At 36.6% G+C, this 14,811-nt stretch overlaps 1 pseudogene; it reads left to right on the top strand.

Moving 5' to 3' along the window:
• Positions 1-13,992, top strand: part of LOC102831690 — a 69,022-nt pseudogene extending 55,030 nt beyond the window's left edge.
• Positions 13,993-14,811: the final 819 nt, after the last annotated feature.

Raw genomic sequence — 14,811 nt, 5'->3', positions numbered from 1 at the left:
GCACAAGACCTTTTTAAAGTGTTGAAAAGCAAAGATGTCAGCTTGAGGACTAAGGTGCGCCTCATTCAAGCCATGGTAGTTTCAATAACCTCATACACATGTGAACGCTGGGCAGTGAATAAGGAAGACTGTAGAAGAATTGATGCTTTTGAGTTATGGTGTTGGAGGAGAATATTGAAAGTGCCATGGGCTGCCGAAAGAATAAATACATCTATTTTGGAAGAATTGCAGCCAGAGTACTCCTTGGGGGCTAGGGTGGCCAAACTTCGTCTCTCATGCCTCAGACATATTGTCAGAAGGGACCAGTCACTGGAGAAGGATATCAAGTTTGGTAAGGTGGAGGGTCAAAGAAAAAGATCCCCAGTGAAATGGACTGGCAAAGTGACAGCATAAATGGGCTCAAGCATGGCAATAATTGTGAGGTTAGCCTAGGATATGGTAATGTTTCTTTTGTTGTGCATAGGGTCGCCATGAGTAGGAACCAACAACAACAACTACTACAAAAACAGGGGGCAGAGGAGAATTTTAACGAAAAAGCAGGAGAGAATGCAAAGAACATTGCTATGGTTTCCATGGAAATAAAATGATTACATTTGCGGCATAAAACAAATGACTCATTTTGAAAATACAGGGTAAACAATCTTTAAAATTAACGTTAGTTTTAAAGTTCTATCATTCCTAGATTACTGGGCATTTTTTGTTTGAAGCAAAACACAAAAAGATAACAATCATTACTTAGTATTTCAAAACTGCAGTGTTGCTTAAAATTCCTATGAAGTAATGTATATGTGTGTTTGCATATGTGCTAGTGTATCGGGAGAGGTAACTTATGAGGAGAAACAGGTTATTTCTTTAAAATATTTTACTGCTTAACAATCTCATAATAAATATTGGAGCTGATAAAACTCAAAATAAATTAGAAAACATTGTTGTTGTTGTTGTTAAGTGCCATTGAGTCGGTTCCGACCCATAGCGACCCTGTACAGGGTTTCCGAGGGTGTAAATCTTTACGGGAGTAGAAAGCCTCATCTTTCTCCCGCGGAGCGGCTGGTAGTTTCGAACCGCTGACCTTAAGGTTCACAGCCCGATTCGTAACCACTACGCTACCAGAAAACATTAATGACCTCTAAATTTGCAAATATTTCAGTAACTACCAAATATATCCATAAATAACTGCTACTTGTAACTAAATAATAACATTAGGTTTTACAAGTGTTCATTGTTGTTGTGTAGTGCTGTCCAGTCAGTTCCGATTCATAACAACCCTGTACAGTGTTTACTGATGACTAGCTGGTGGGTTTATACTGTGCACCTTGGGGTTAACAGTCCAGTGCTTATCTGACAGCACACAACAGGATTCCATTAGCTCTCACATTTCATACATTGTGAGACTAGCACAGGACTGGGCAGGGCTTTCTTGTGTTGTGTTTAAGTGACGTCTTTATAAATGTTAATGAGAGTAATATTAACTTGTAAGCATATAGATATTATCCTATAACACTCAGCATTGTATTTCAAGACTGATCTTGAAAATGCTGTTTTTGAAGATGAATTGGATGCTATTCACCTTCAGTTTGTGTTTTACAGCATAGTAAACCAAATGATTGTCTGATTCAAAATGGCTAATTGCAATCTATTTCAGCTCACTAAAACCTAGGATATTGATCTTCATCTGTTCCATTTCATTTTCAATGACTTCCAATTTTCCTACATTCATATTTTGCATGCTCCATATTTTGATTATTTGTGGATGCTTGTATCTATTTCTTCTCATTTTGAGTTCTAGTTCTTACATCATGTTGTTTTTGTTGCAATGTGCAAGAAGAACAATAGGTCTGTGTAGGAAGAAGTACAGCTGAAGTGCTCCTTAAAAATTAGGATGGTGAGACTTCATCTTTCATACTTCAGGCATGTTATCTGGATGAACTAGTCACTGAAAACAGACATCATGCTTGGTAAAGTGGAGGGTCATTGAAGAGCAGGAAGACTCCCGATGACATGGATTGACACAATGGCAGTAGCAATGGGCTCAAGCATAACAACAATTGTGAGGATGTGGTTCCGGAGCAGGGAGTGTTTTGTTCTGTTATTCATAGGGTTGCTGTAAGTCAGAACTGATACATCAGCACCTAACAACAAATTTAGAATATTTATTAAAATGGATGGATATGAGGAACAAATGGATGGGTATGAGGAACATACAGATCATATATTCATAAATAGGTTTTTATCATAGTAATGAATCATTGCAGAGTTAGATAAAAAGTCAAATTTTAGGAACACACCTTTAAAATATTATGGTGTTATTACTTTTGCTAAATGTTTCAAAAATTATAAAAGCTAATAATATAGATACTTATTAATACATAAAATAAATACATCCTTGAAGCTGAGTTAGAACTTCCATCATAAATTTAATAAGAACTAAAGCCAAAATTCTCCCTATCTCTATGTTGAACACAATTAACCCAAATTATCTAGTTGCTTGTTTGAAGAAATAATTGCTCCTGGGATATCAGCCTGAACCAACAAAGAGTTTTCTCAGCAAGAAAAACATTTTATAAGACCTTCACCTCAATGTGCTTTCTGACCTAAAACTATTGTATCATAAACTATACCCTAATTTCCACTATTTCTAAACCATGCAAAACTTGTCTTAAAGCATCTAACCTAGACATTAATATTAACAATTGTTAAGTACCATTGAGTAGGCTCCAACTCATAGCTACCCTATGTATAACAGAATGGAACACTGGCCAACCTGGTCCCATCCTCAAGATTGTTGCTATGTTTGAACCCATTGTAGCTATTGTATTAATCCATCTTGTTGAAGGTCTTCCTCTTTGTCAGTACTGTCTAATTTGCAAAGCATCATATCTTTCCCTAGGGATGGTCCCTCCTGATAACCTGTCCAAATAAACTAGATTAAATCTTTCCATCTTTCCTTCTAAGCACTTCTAGCATAGTGGTTACAAATTGGGCTGCTAATCTTAGGGTCAGCAGTTCGAAACCACCAGTTGTTCTATGGGAGAAAGATGAGGCTTTCTGCTCCCATAAAGATTTACAGACTCAAAAACCCTGTACAGGGTCGTTATGAGCCGGAACAGACTCCACGGCACATAACCACCACCACCATCTTTTCTTCTAGGGAACATTCTTACTGTACTTCCTCCAAAACAGATTTGTTTTTTTCTTCATGGTATATTTAATATTTTTCACCAACATTACAGTTCAAATCTGTAAATTTTTTCAGTGTTCCTAATTAACTGACCAGCTTTCAGATGCAAAATTCCAAGGCATGGGTCAGGTATACCTTAACTCCAAACCAAAAAACAGACCTAGTGCCCTCAACTTGACTCTGACTCATAGTGACCCTACGTAGTGTTTCCAAGGCTGTAAATATCGACAAGCACAGAAAGCTTCCTCTTTCTCTCACAGAGTGATTGGTGAATTTGAACTGCTGACATTGTGGATAATAGCCAAATGCTTAACCCAACACACCATGAGCTCCTGAAGAATATCTTAATCATTAAAAACTGAATATTTTGACTTCATATTTAGCAAGTCCTTTGCAACATATTTGCCCAATGCAATAAATTTATGTCTTAACATTTACTCTGCTCTAATGTCCCAGTGGAGTCCTGGTGCGGCACTGTGGATAATGCACCAGACTGCAAAGCCATTTGAACTGCAAAGTCAGCAGTTCAAGCTCACCAGCTGCTCCTTGGAAACCCTCTAGAGGGTCACTATGGGTCAGAAACAACTTTTATGGCACTTAACAACAACAACAATGTCCCAGAGGAGTCCTGGTGTGGCACTGTGGGTTAATGCACCAGACTGAAAAGCCATTTGAACTGCAAGGTCAGTGGTTCAACCTCACCAGCTACATCTTGGAAACCCTATACAGGGTTGCTATGGGTCTGAACTGACTTGATGGCATTTAACAACAGCAACAACTATGTCCCACCACGTTAGGATAAGCATTCGACCACAAGGTAGATTTGAACTGCAAGTTTGACTGTTCAAACTATGAACTGATCCTCGGAAACCCCATATAATATCACTATGAGTAAGAATCAATTCAACAGCACTTAACAACAGCAACAATGTCCCTCGCTTAGTAAAATGGAGGGCCAGGGAAAAATAGGAAGATGCCCAAGGAGACTGATAGATACAGTTGCAGCAGCAATGGGCTCAAGCATAACAATTGTGAGGATGGTACAGGACTGGGCAGTGTTTCTCTCTGTTGTGCTGAGGATCCCTTTGAGTCAGAACCATCTCAACACCTAACAAAAAATGTCCCATTTTGATAGGATCCCTGGTATTGCTGTAGAATAAGCACAAGGTTGGCAGTTTGAACCCATCATCCACTTTCTCCTCCAATATGGATTTACAGCCTCAAAATCCCTCTATAGGGTGCATATGAGTTGGAATTAACTTGATGGCAATGAAAAAGTAGGAGAATATCCTATTTTGAGACAGTCCTAACCCTGAGGGTTTACTTCCTTACTCTATACTGTTGTTGTTGTTAGGAGCCATCAAGTCGGTACCGACCCATAGCGACCTTATGCACAGCAGAACAAAACACTGCCCGATCCTGGGCCAACATCACTACTGTTGCCACACATGAGTCCATCGATGCTACCACTTGGCCAATCAATCTCGCTGGGGGTCTTCCTCTTTTTCTCTGGCCCTCCACCTTACCAAACATGATATCCTTCTCTAGTGACTAGTCCCTCCTGACAATATGTCTGAAATATGAGATAGGAAGTTTGTCCGTCTTGGCCCTCAAGGAGCACTCTGGCTGCACTTCTTTCAGAACGGATCTATTGGTTCTTTTGACAGCCATGGCACTTTCAATATTCTCCTCCAAATACTACGTTTGATTTCTTGACTGCTACTTTCATGAGTTTTGACAGTTGATCCAAGAAGAATGAAGTCCTTGACAACTTCAATCTTTCTCCATTGATAAGAATGTTGTTTATTGGTCAAGTGGTGAGGATTTTTGTTTTCTTTACATTGAGATGTAATCCATACCAAAGGCTGTGCTCTTTGATCTTCATCAGTAAATGAAGTCCTCTTCACTTTCAACAAGCAAGGTTCTATCATATGCATATCGCAGGTTGTTAATGAGTCTTCCTCCAATCCCGATGCCACGTTTTTCTTCATATAACCCAGCTTCTTGGATTATTTGCTCAGCATATGGGTTGAGTAAGTATGTTGAAAGAATACAACCTTGTTGCACAACTTTTTAAATTTTAAATGATTCAGTGTTCCTATGTTTTGTTTGAACAACTGATTCTTGGTCCAGGTATAGATTCCTCATGAGCACAATTAAGTGTTCTGGAATACTCATACTTTGCAATGTTGTTCATAGCTTGTCATGAGCCTCACAATCGAAAGACTCAGCGTAGTCAATAAAGTACAGATAAACATCTTTCTGATATTCTCTGCTTTCAGCCAAGATCCATCAGACAATAGCAATGCTATCCCTCATTCCACAGCCTCTTCTGAATCTAGCTTGAACCTCTTGAAGTTCTCTGTCAATGCACAACTGCATCCGTTTCTGTATTACCTTTAGCAAAACTTTACTCGCACGGGATATCAAAGATATTGTTTGATGATTTCCATTGGATCACCTCTCTTTGGAATGGGCACAAATATGGATCTCTTCCAATCAGTTGGCCAGATACTTGTCTTCCAAATTTCTTGGCAGAGATGATTGAGTGCCTCCTGTGCTGCTTCACTTTCTTGAAAGATTTCAATTTGTATTCCATCAATACCTGGTGCCTTGTTCTTTACCAATTCCTTCAATGCAGCTTAGACGTCCTTTTTCAGTAGCATTGGCTCTTGATCATATTCTACCTCTTGAAACAGCTGAACATTAACCATTTCCTTTTGGTACAATGACTCTGTGTATTCCTTCCAGCTTCTCTTGATGCATTCTGCATCATTCAATAATTTGCCCAGAGAATCTTTCAATAACAAAAGTCTAGGCTTGAATTTTCTCTTCAGTTTCCCCAGCTTGAGAAATGCTGAGAGTGTTCTTCCTTTTTGGTTTTCTGATTCCATATCTTTGCACATTTTGTTGTAACATTTGGCTTTATCTTCTCAAGCTGATCTTTGAAATTTTCTGTTCAGCTCTTTGACTTCCCCATTTTTTCCATTTGCTTTAGCATCTCTACACTGGAGAGCAAGTTTCAGTGTCTCTTCTGACATCCATTTTGACCTTTTCCTTCTTTCTTGTCTTCTTAATGACTTTTTGCTTTCTTCATATATGATGTTCTTGATGTCATCCCACAACTCTTCTGGTCTTTGATCTTTATTGTTTAATGTACCAAATCTGTTCTTCAGATGATCTCTAGATTCAGGTGGGATATATTCAAGGTCATATTTTGGCTCTCTTGGACTTATTTTCATTTTCTTTAGCTTCAGTTTGAATTTGCATGAGTAATTGATGGTCTGTTCCACAGTCTGACCCTGGCCTTGTTTTCACTGATGATTTGGAGCTTTTCAATTATCTCTTTCCACAGATGTAGTCTATTTGATTTCTATGTATTCCATCTGGTGAGGTTCATGTGTATAGTCATCTCTTATGCTATCTAAACAAAGGTATTTGAAATGAACAAATCATTGGTTTTGCAGAAATCTATCATGCATTCTCCAGCATCATTTCTATCATCAAGGTCATACTTTCCAACTACTGGTCCTTCCTTGTTGCGCCCAACCTTTGCATTCCAATCACCAGTAATGATCAATACATCTTGATCGCATGTTTGATCAATTTCAGATTGAAGAAATTGGCAGAATTCTTCTACTTCATCCTCACTGACTTTAATAGTTGGTGTGTAAATTTGAATAATATTGGTATTAACTGGGCTTCTCTGTAGGCGCATGGATACTATCCTATCACAGACAGCGTTGTACCTCATAACTGATCTGGATATGTTCTTTTTGATGATGAATCCAACACCATTCTTCTTCAATTTGTTATTCTCAGCATAGTAAACCATGTGGTTGTCAGATTCAAACTGGCCAATACCAGTCCATTTCAGCTCACTAATGCCTTAGATAGCTATGTTTATGCGTTCCATTTCATTTTTGATAACTTAAAATTTTCCCAGATTCATACTTAGTACATTCCATGTTCCGATTTTCAATGGATGTTTACAGCTCTTTCTCTTCATTTTGAATTGTGCCCTATCAGCAAATGAAGGGTCTGTGGGCTTTCCTCCCACAAGATTTACTCCATTCGCTTTATCACAGTCAAGTCTACTTTGAGGAGGCAGCTCTTCCCCAGTCGCATGTTGAGTGCCTTCCAACCTGAGGGGTTCATTTTCTAGCACTATATTTGGCAGTGTTTCCCTGCTATTCATAAGGTTTTCAGTGACTAAAGATTTTAAAGTAGTTCATCACTCTTTTTTCTAGTCTGTCTTTGTCTGGAAGCTCATCTGAAACCTGTCCACCATGGGTGACCCTGCTGGTATTTAAAATTCCGGTGGCATAGCTTTCAGAATCACAGCAACTCACAAGCTACCACAGTATGACAAACTAACAGATGAGTGGTGGCCTTACTATATACAGGTCTAATAAATTTAGGTTTTCTTCATCAATAAGCTTTTCTAGTAGTCTTTGAGGGAGTTAATACTTTACATCAGTGTTGTTAGAAGGCAATTATCTTTAGGACCTTGAGAGAAAAGTATTAATTGCTATCAGTATTGTCTTGATGATAGAAAATTTGCAGGTAAATTTGAGATGTACAGAGGAAACTAAAGTGGTTTGCTTTGATCTAGGTCTTGTATGTGCTATTCAAAGCAATCCAGTGGATTGTTTTCTAGTATCCAAAAGCTAAGAGACAAATATTTCACTGTGCAACAGTAAGCGATGCAATGCCATAGCCATATTAGGGAATCACATATATGTAAAGGTAGCTATTAGCAATGCTCCTACCCTTCTGAAACTTAAACAAGTAGAACACTCAATTCATTATAATATATTATATAATATTCTGATCATTAAGTATGTTACACTTCGGTATGTAAAAAAAAAAACAAACCTTCTGATCAGACAGATAGGCAATCTTATTCTATGATTTGCTCTTTTACTCTTGAGTGATTCTTCTGTGAAACAGCATTTGGCTCCTTACCAAAAATATAGAGAGAGGTCTTAAACTCTCTTGGCTTCCATATTTAAGACATTGAAACAGTACTGACCATCTTACTGTGGATGGAGAGGAATCCTAGTTATAATTGTTATATCTCAACCTATAGAGGATAGGAAGTAGAACTGCAATACTGATAATAATAAATTGTTCACTTTTAGATGGGACTTTCATTGACCAGTGGAGAATCCTTCTAGGTAAGTGTTCTGGAAAAGTACTTGGGAAGACTCATTTACCAAATAGAGACATTTGGCTGGAGATGTAATGTTCCACCAAATGTGACTAACTTACAGCCTTCTCAAAAGGAAGATAATTTTGTTTTGTTTTGTTTTATCACCATTGAGCATGGGTGTGGTGGGGAAAGGACGATCAGGGAGTGGACAGTGACACAATTCAGTACCATTAGGAATCTTAGTTATAATTGTTATATCTCAACCTATAGAATAAAATCTCTGAGCTTACTTACTCCTCCTCACACAAAACTATTCAATTTAAATATCTGCTTAGCTTATGAAATAGCTCATTAACAAAAATGTTAGGCATATTCCACTTCTCAAATCTGATGCTACAAGAAGACAACATGCATTTCTGAGTTTTCATATTGCTTACTTAAGAAGCATTTACTGATACCTATTATATTCTAGGTATTATTATCATCAGTACAGTGATGACATTTAATATTCCAATATAAAAGATGAATTTCTACAAATAGGTACCTAGATAATTTTGTTTATTTTTGTACAGCTTCTACATCAAAAGCCTTGTCTTTATTAAAATGTAAATCAAAAGTCATTTGCTGTTCCTTTTGCATATACAAACATGATTTTATTTCTCACAAATTCAATATGACAGTATCAAATGCTGGGTTTTCTAAATAGAGATTAGAACTCTTACGATGTGGGGTTTAGTAATTCCATCTCTCTTCACCACTCAGCTGGGATGCTATGCTCCCATCCTTTGATCACAATCCTAATTCAACATAGGCCTACACCTCATAATGAACCATCTGTTTAGATATGCTCATCAGTAGTTGTTAAAGTTAGGGAAGCATTTGTGGTTATTTTTATTCACAGCCACATTAATGCAGGTTCTAAAGTAATCACTCTGTATTATGTGGCCTTTCATGCAGGGAGCACAGATTTGTATTTGTATGGTTTATCTAGTCTCATGCTTGTGAGGCAGCTGTTAGGCATATAGTTAATAAAATCCTACTCCTCCAGGGAACTATGCGTTGTCCATTCAGAGGAGGACACAAGCAGCCTACTATTTTAAATCTTAAATCTTTAAACACTCATCATTTTCCTAAAAAATGAAGACAGCACCAGAATTTGACTGGACCTTTTCCCTAAAAGTGGTTGATTATTGCAAGCCTAACAGAATTTAGCCATTGTGTTTCTAATTTTTATTTTTGTAAAGTAGGGGAGTAACAACTCATAGCTTTGAGATAACTCACAGTGATCTTAAATGTTGGTAGGTAAATTGTCTATTGTGCATTGAAGCTATTCAGCCTCTGGCCTCTAACCCATCTTCCTTCAGTGCTTTTGTTTGCCATCCCCTTCCCAGGTTTTTTGTTTTTTTTTTTTTACCCTTATCTCTGTTTTTCCAATATTGAAGAAATGAAAAAAAATATGAAATTAAACCTTTTCTCATTTGATTGTGTCCCTGCCAAAAGATCATATCAGTGAAAACTCATTCAAACACTTCATTAAAATTCAGTCCCTAGATGAGCAAACTTAATTGGCATGAAGTCAAGATACATAATTATTTAAATTATGAACATTTCTTGAAACAGAAGGTTATGATGAAAGGCGTCTATTTACATTGCATCATTCTATCGTGTTTTAAGTTATACTTTTAAATATATATATTGTACATTGCTTTTTAAAGGAAATAAAAACACATCTTATCAATAAATAGCATCTTTAGAAAAAAAAAGTTTTATTTAAACTATCTTAAATGTCCTTTGGTTCTTTTGTATTGATAAGCAGATTCATTACTTGAAAGATACAGTCTTTCTTTTACTGAGAGTTCTGATAAAGTCCTATAATAATGCAAAAAACTACCCTGAGTTGTAGCACACATACCTTTGGACATATAAAAAAAGGCATTCAGTAAAAATACATACAAAATTAGTGGCTGCAAATACACCTACAATGGACAGGCATGAGGAGAAATTTCAGACTTAGCTATTGCAAATCATTACAGTTATATATTCAATACAAATACATAGTGTGAGAAGTACTCTAAGAATTATATAAAAGCATAACAGAAAAGAGGATTGCATGTTTGTTAATACCCTGCATGCTAGTGTGCCATTTCATTCAGATGGCATATTTTTGTTACGACCTGTGGACAATAGGTGCTACTCCGTGACAGTGCTAAGGGTATCTGAGAATAAAATAAATACTTTTGGAATTTCAGAGTAGGAGTTTACCAAGCATTAAAATTCAATACATATAGAATTGCTGACATTCTGCTTTTCATTTCCCAAAAAGGCACCTTGGGATGAGGTTGTTTTTCTTGTTTAGCAGTGGCATATTATTATTGCAGGTATTTGCTAGTTCAAGACAATGTAAATAGAACTGTAAGTATGAAACTTATAATAGTTTTATGTAACTTGAGAAATGTTATCATACTTCTTTTAAACACAGGTACATCTCTTTGTCATCCTTTTAATATCCCTATATTAATTATTTTTCTGTAATCATACAAAATGAATAAAAATGGTTTACTGTAAGTACTGATAGTGTTAATGATTTATACAGTAAATATAATTCATACACAATAAAGCAAATGGTTCATTCAATGGACCTGAGACTATCTGCACCCTCAACATACACACTCTCTTATACACAAACATGCGCACACATAAAAAAAGATACACACACAAAAAAAACAGAGAAAGAACAACAAAATTGTATACGTAACCTGTACACAAACAGTAAAGGAATCAGCTGAAGAGATCATTATGAAAATAGAATATGAAGGGAAGGCTGGGTGTCAAGAAGGATTTACAATGTTATCATCATTGTTGTTAGTTGCCATACAGTTGGTACTGACTTATAGTGACCTTATGCACAATGGAACAAAACACTGCCCGTTCTGGGCCACCCTCACAATTGTTGTTATGCCTGAGCCCATTGCTGCTGTCACTGTGTCAATCCATTTTGTTGTGGGTCTTCCTTTTTGTCTGTGACCCTCCACTTTACCCAACATGATATCTCTCTCTCCATGGACTGGTCCCTCCTGATAATACATACAAAATATGAGAAACAGTCTGGCTATCCTGGCTTCCAAGGAGCACTCTGGCTATGCTTCTTCCAACACAGATTTATTTGTTCTTTTGGTAACCCATGGTACTTTCATTATTCTCTGCCAACACCAAAACTCAAGTGCATCAATTCTTCTGTGATTTTCCTTATTCACTGTCCAACTTTTGCATGCATATGACGATATTGAAAATACCACGGCTTAGGTCAACAAAACCTTAGTCCTCAAATTGACGTCTTTGCTCTTCAACACTTTGCAGAGCTCTTGTGCAGGAGATTTGCATATACAATATGTCTTTTGATTTGTTGATTGCTACTTCCATGAGTGCTAATTGGTTGATTTGAGCAAAATGAAGTATTTGACACCTTCAATCTTTTCTTCATCTATGTGTATGTTTTTTCTTGGTCCAGTGATGAAGATATTTGTTTTCTTTACATTGAGATGCAATCCACACCAAAGGCAGTGATCTTTGATCTTCATCAATATGTACTTTAAGTTCTTTTTGCATTCAGCAAGCAAGTTTATATCATCTGCATATTGCAGGTTGTTAATGAGTCTCCCTCTAATCTTGATACCACATTTTTCTTCATATAAACCAGATTTTCAGAATATTTGCTCAGCATAGAGATTGGATAAGTATGGTAAAATAATACAATTATAGAGCACACCTATTCTAATTTTAAACGATTCCGTGTTTCCTTGTTCAATTCAAACAACTGCTTCTTGTTCTATGTACAGGTTCCTCATGAGCACAGTTAAATGTTCCAGAATACGCATTCTTCTCAATGTTGTTCAAAGTTTATCATGATCCACACAGTTGAAAGACTTTGCATAGTCAATAAAACACATGTAAACATATTTCTGGTTTCTCTGCTTTCAGCTAAGATTCTAACATCAGCAATGATATGCTTCATTACACGTCCTCTTCTGAACCCAGCTTTAACCTCTGAAAGTTCTCTGTCAATATACAAAGCAACCATTTTTGCATTATGTTTACAAAATCTTTAATTACATGGGACATCAATGATATTGTCTGATAATTTCCACATTTCATTGGGTTACCTGTCTTAGGAATGGGCACAAATATGGACCTCTTCCGGTCAGTTGGCCAGCTGTTTTCCAAATTGCTTGGCATAGATAAGTGCCTCCACTGACACATAATTTTGTCAAAAGATTTCCATTTGTATTCCATCATTTCCTGTGCTTTATTCTTTGCTAATGCCTTCAGTGCACCTTTGACTTCAGGATCATTGGCTCATGATTATATGTTACCTCTTGAAATAGTTGAACATCAAACATTTCTTTTTTAGTATAGTGACTCTGGTATTCAGTCTCAAGTGAGTAATACATCAGGTCTGTTCTTGAGATGATCTCTAAATTTACATGCGATATATTCAAGTCCATGTTTTGGTTCTCATGGACTCATTTTAATTCTCTTCAGCTTTAGCCTGAATTTTCATAAGAGCAATTTATGGTCTGCATCTGGCCTTTTTTTGCTGATGATGTGGAGTTTTTTTTACCAACTCTTTCCAGAGATATAGTCAATTTGATATCTGTGTATTCCACCTGGACAAGTCCATGTGTAGAATTGTCTATTATATAGCTAATAAAAGATTTTTGTGAGAAAATCAAATGTGGTATCTTCCATGTGGAGCTTGTTTTCTGACCACAGCAGATATGTTAAATCTTTTTGGAGGTTTTTCATCACTTCCAATGAACACCAGGGCATGCAGGAATTTATGGACAAGAAGCTGTCAGGCATTATAGAAAGGACTGGAGATAAAAAATCAGGAATTAAGATTCTCAGCCTAGGTGGAGGTGCAGGTGAAACTGACCAAATTCTCTCCAAAGTTCAGGCTCAATATCCAGGAATTCATATAAGCAATGAAGATGCTGAACAAGTGCTGAACAAATTGCCAAGTACAAAGAACTTGTAGTCAAGACATCAAACCTTGTGAACATAAAGGTTGCTTGGCATAAGGAGACATCATCTGAATATCAAAGCAGAATGATGGAGAAAAAAGAGCTTCAAAAATGGAACTTTATTCATATGGTCCAGATGCTGTATTATGTATAGCCATTCCAGCTACCCTTAAATTCTTCCATAGTCTCTTATCTATCAATGCCATAATCCTAATTATTGTTGTATCAGGAACCAGTAGCTTGGGCAACCTATGGGAAAAATATGAATCTCGCTTACCTAGGGATGATCTCTGCCAGTATGTCACATAATCAGACTTCTATCTGATGCTGGACATCTTGAGGATAAAGTTCAAGTATTATGACCTTCTGTCCACCATGGACATATTGGGGATGGTAATGGAGACTTGCTTTTGGATTTTTTGACAGAAACCTGAAACTTTAACAAAACTGCTCCTTCTATTTTCAAAGCAGAAATTATGAAAGATCTACAAGAGCCTGAATTCAGTGTGAAGAAAGAGGGAAAGATTTTCTTTAACAATAATCTGAGTGTCATAGTGGTTGACATAAATATTAATCAGAAGAGTATATTTAAAAGGTATATTTTTGTATATTGGTTTGTTATAGTTATACAAAGTTAATCAAGCACTTATTTTCATATTGTATTTGCAATTGTATGCCATAATGTTTTAAAGAGAACATTGTCTGATGTGAAAATGTAGAAATTTCTTGTACTTCCTTACGGAATTGTATGTGATACTACTAGTCTTATCTCATCACTTCTCTAGGTAAAGGTATCACATGCAGGTTGAATCACCATGTGAATTGAAACAATCTACAACTGTCACCAGTTTATTGACAATAAAATCCTTTCATTTGCTAATTGTCTTGTAATTTCCTTGAATACTAATAAAGTTTATGCCTTTTGATACTTTGAATAATAAGGAAGTGTATGTTTATTAATGTTCACCCCTTTGTGAAGAAGCATTTTTCTGTGTGCATCCTTTTGTTTTATTTCCTCTTATTTTCACTGTTCATTAAAAGTAAGTGCTTTCAGCATTAAAAAACAAAAAAAGTATTTGCAATGAAGAAGTCAATGGTCTTGCAGATTCTATCATGTGAGCTCCAGTATCATTTCTATCACCAAGACCATATTTTCCATCTACTAATCCTTCCTCTTGGAGTCCTGGTGTGGTGTTGTGGACTAATGTGCCAGACTACAAAGTCGTTTGAACTGCAAGGTCGGTGGTTCTAGGTTCAAGCTCACCAGCTGCTCCTCGGTAGCCCCATACAAATTAAGAATCAACTTGCCAGCACTTAACAACAACAACAATCCTTCTTTGTTTCCAACTTTTGCATTTCATTTGCCCATAATTATCAGTACATCTTGATTGTGTGTTTGATCAATTACAGACTGAAAAAGTTGGTTGGTAAGATTTTTCAATTTCATCTTCACTGGC

Source organism: Chrysochloris asiatica, unplaced genomic scaffold (assembly GCF_000296735.1).
Source record: "Chrysochloris asiatica unplaced genomic scaffold, ChrAsi1.0 scaffold00030, whole genome shotgun sequence".
In the NCBI taxonomy this organism is placed as follows: domain Eukaryota; kingdom Metazoa; phylum Chordata; class Mammalia; order Afrosoricida; family Chrysochloridae; genus Chrysochloris; species Chrysochloris asiatica.
Note: the sequence above shows the minus strand (reverse complement) of the source record. Positions and strands in the feature narration are given on the sequence as shown.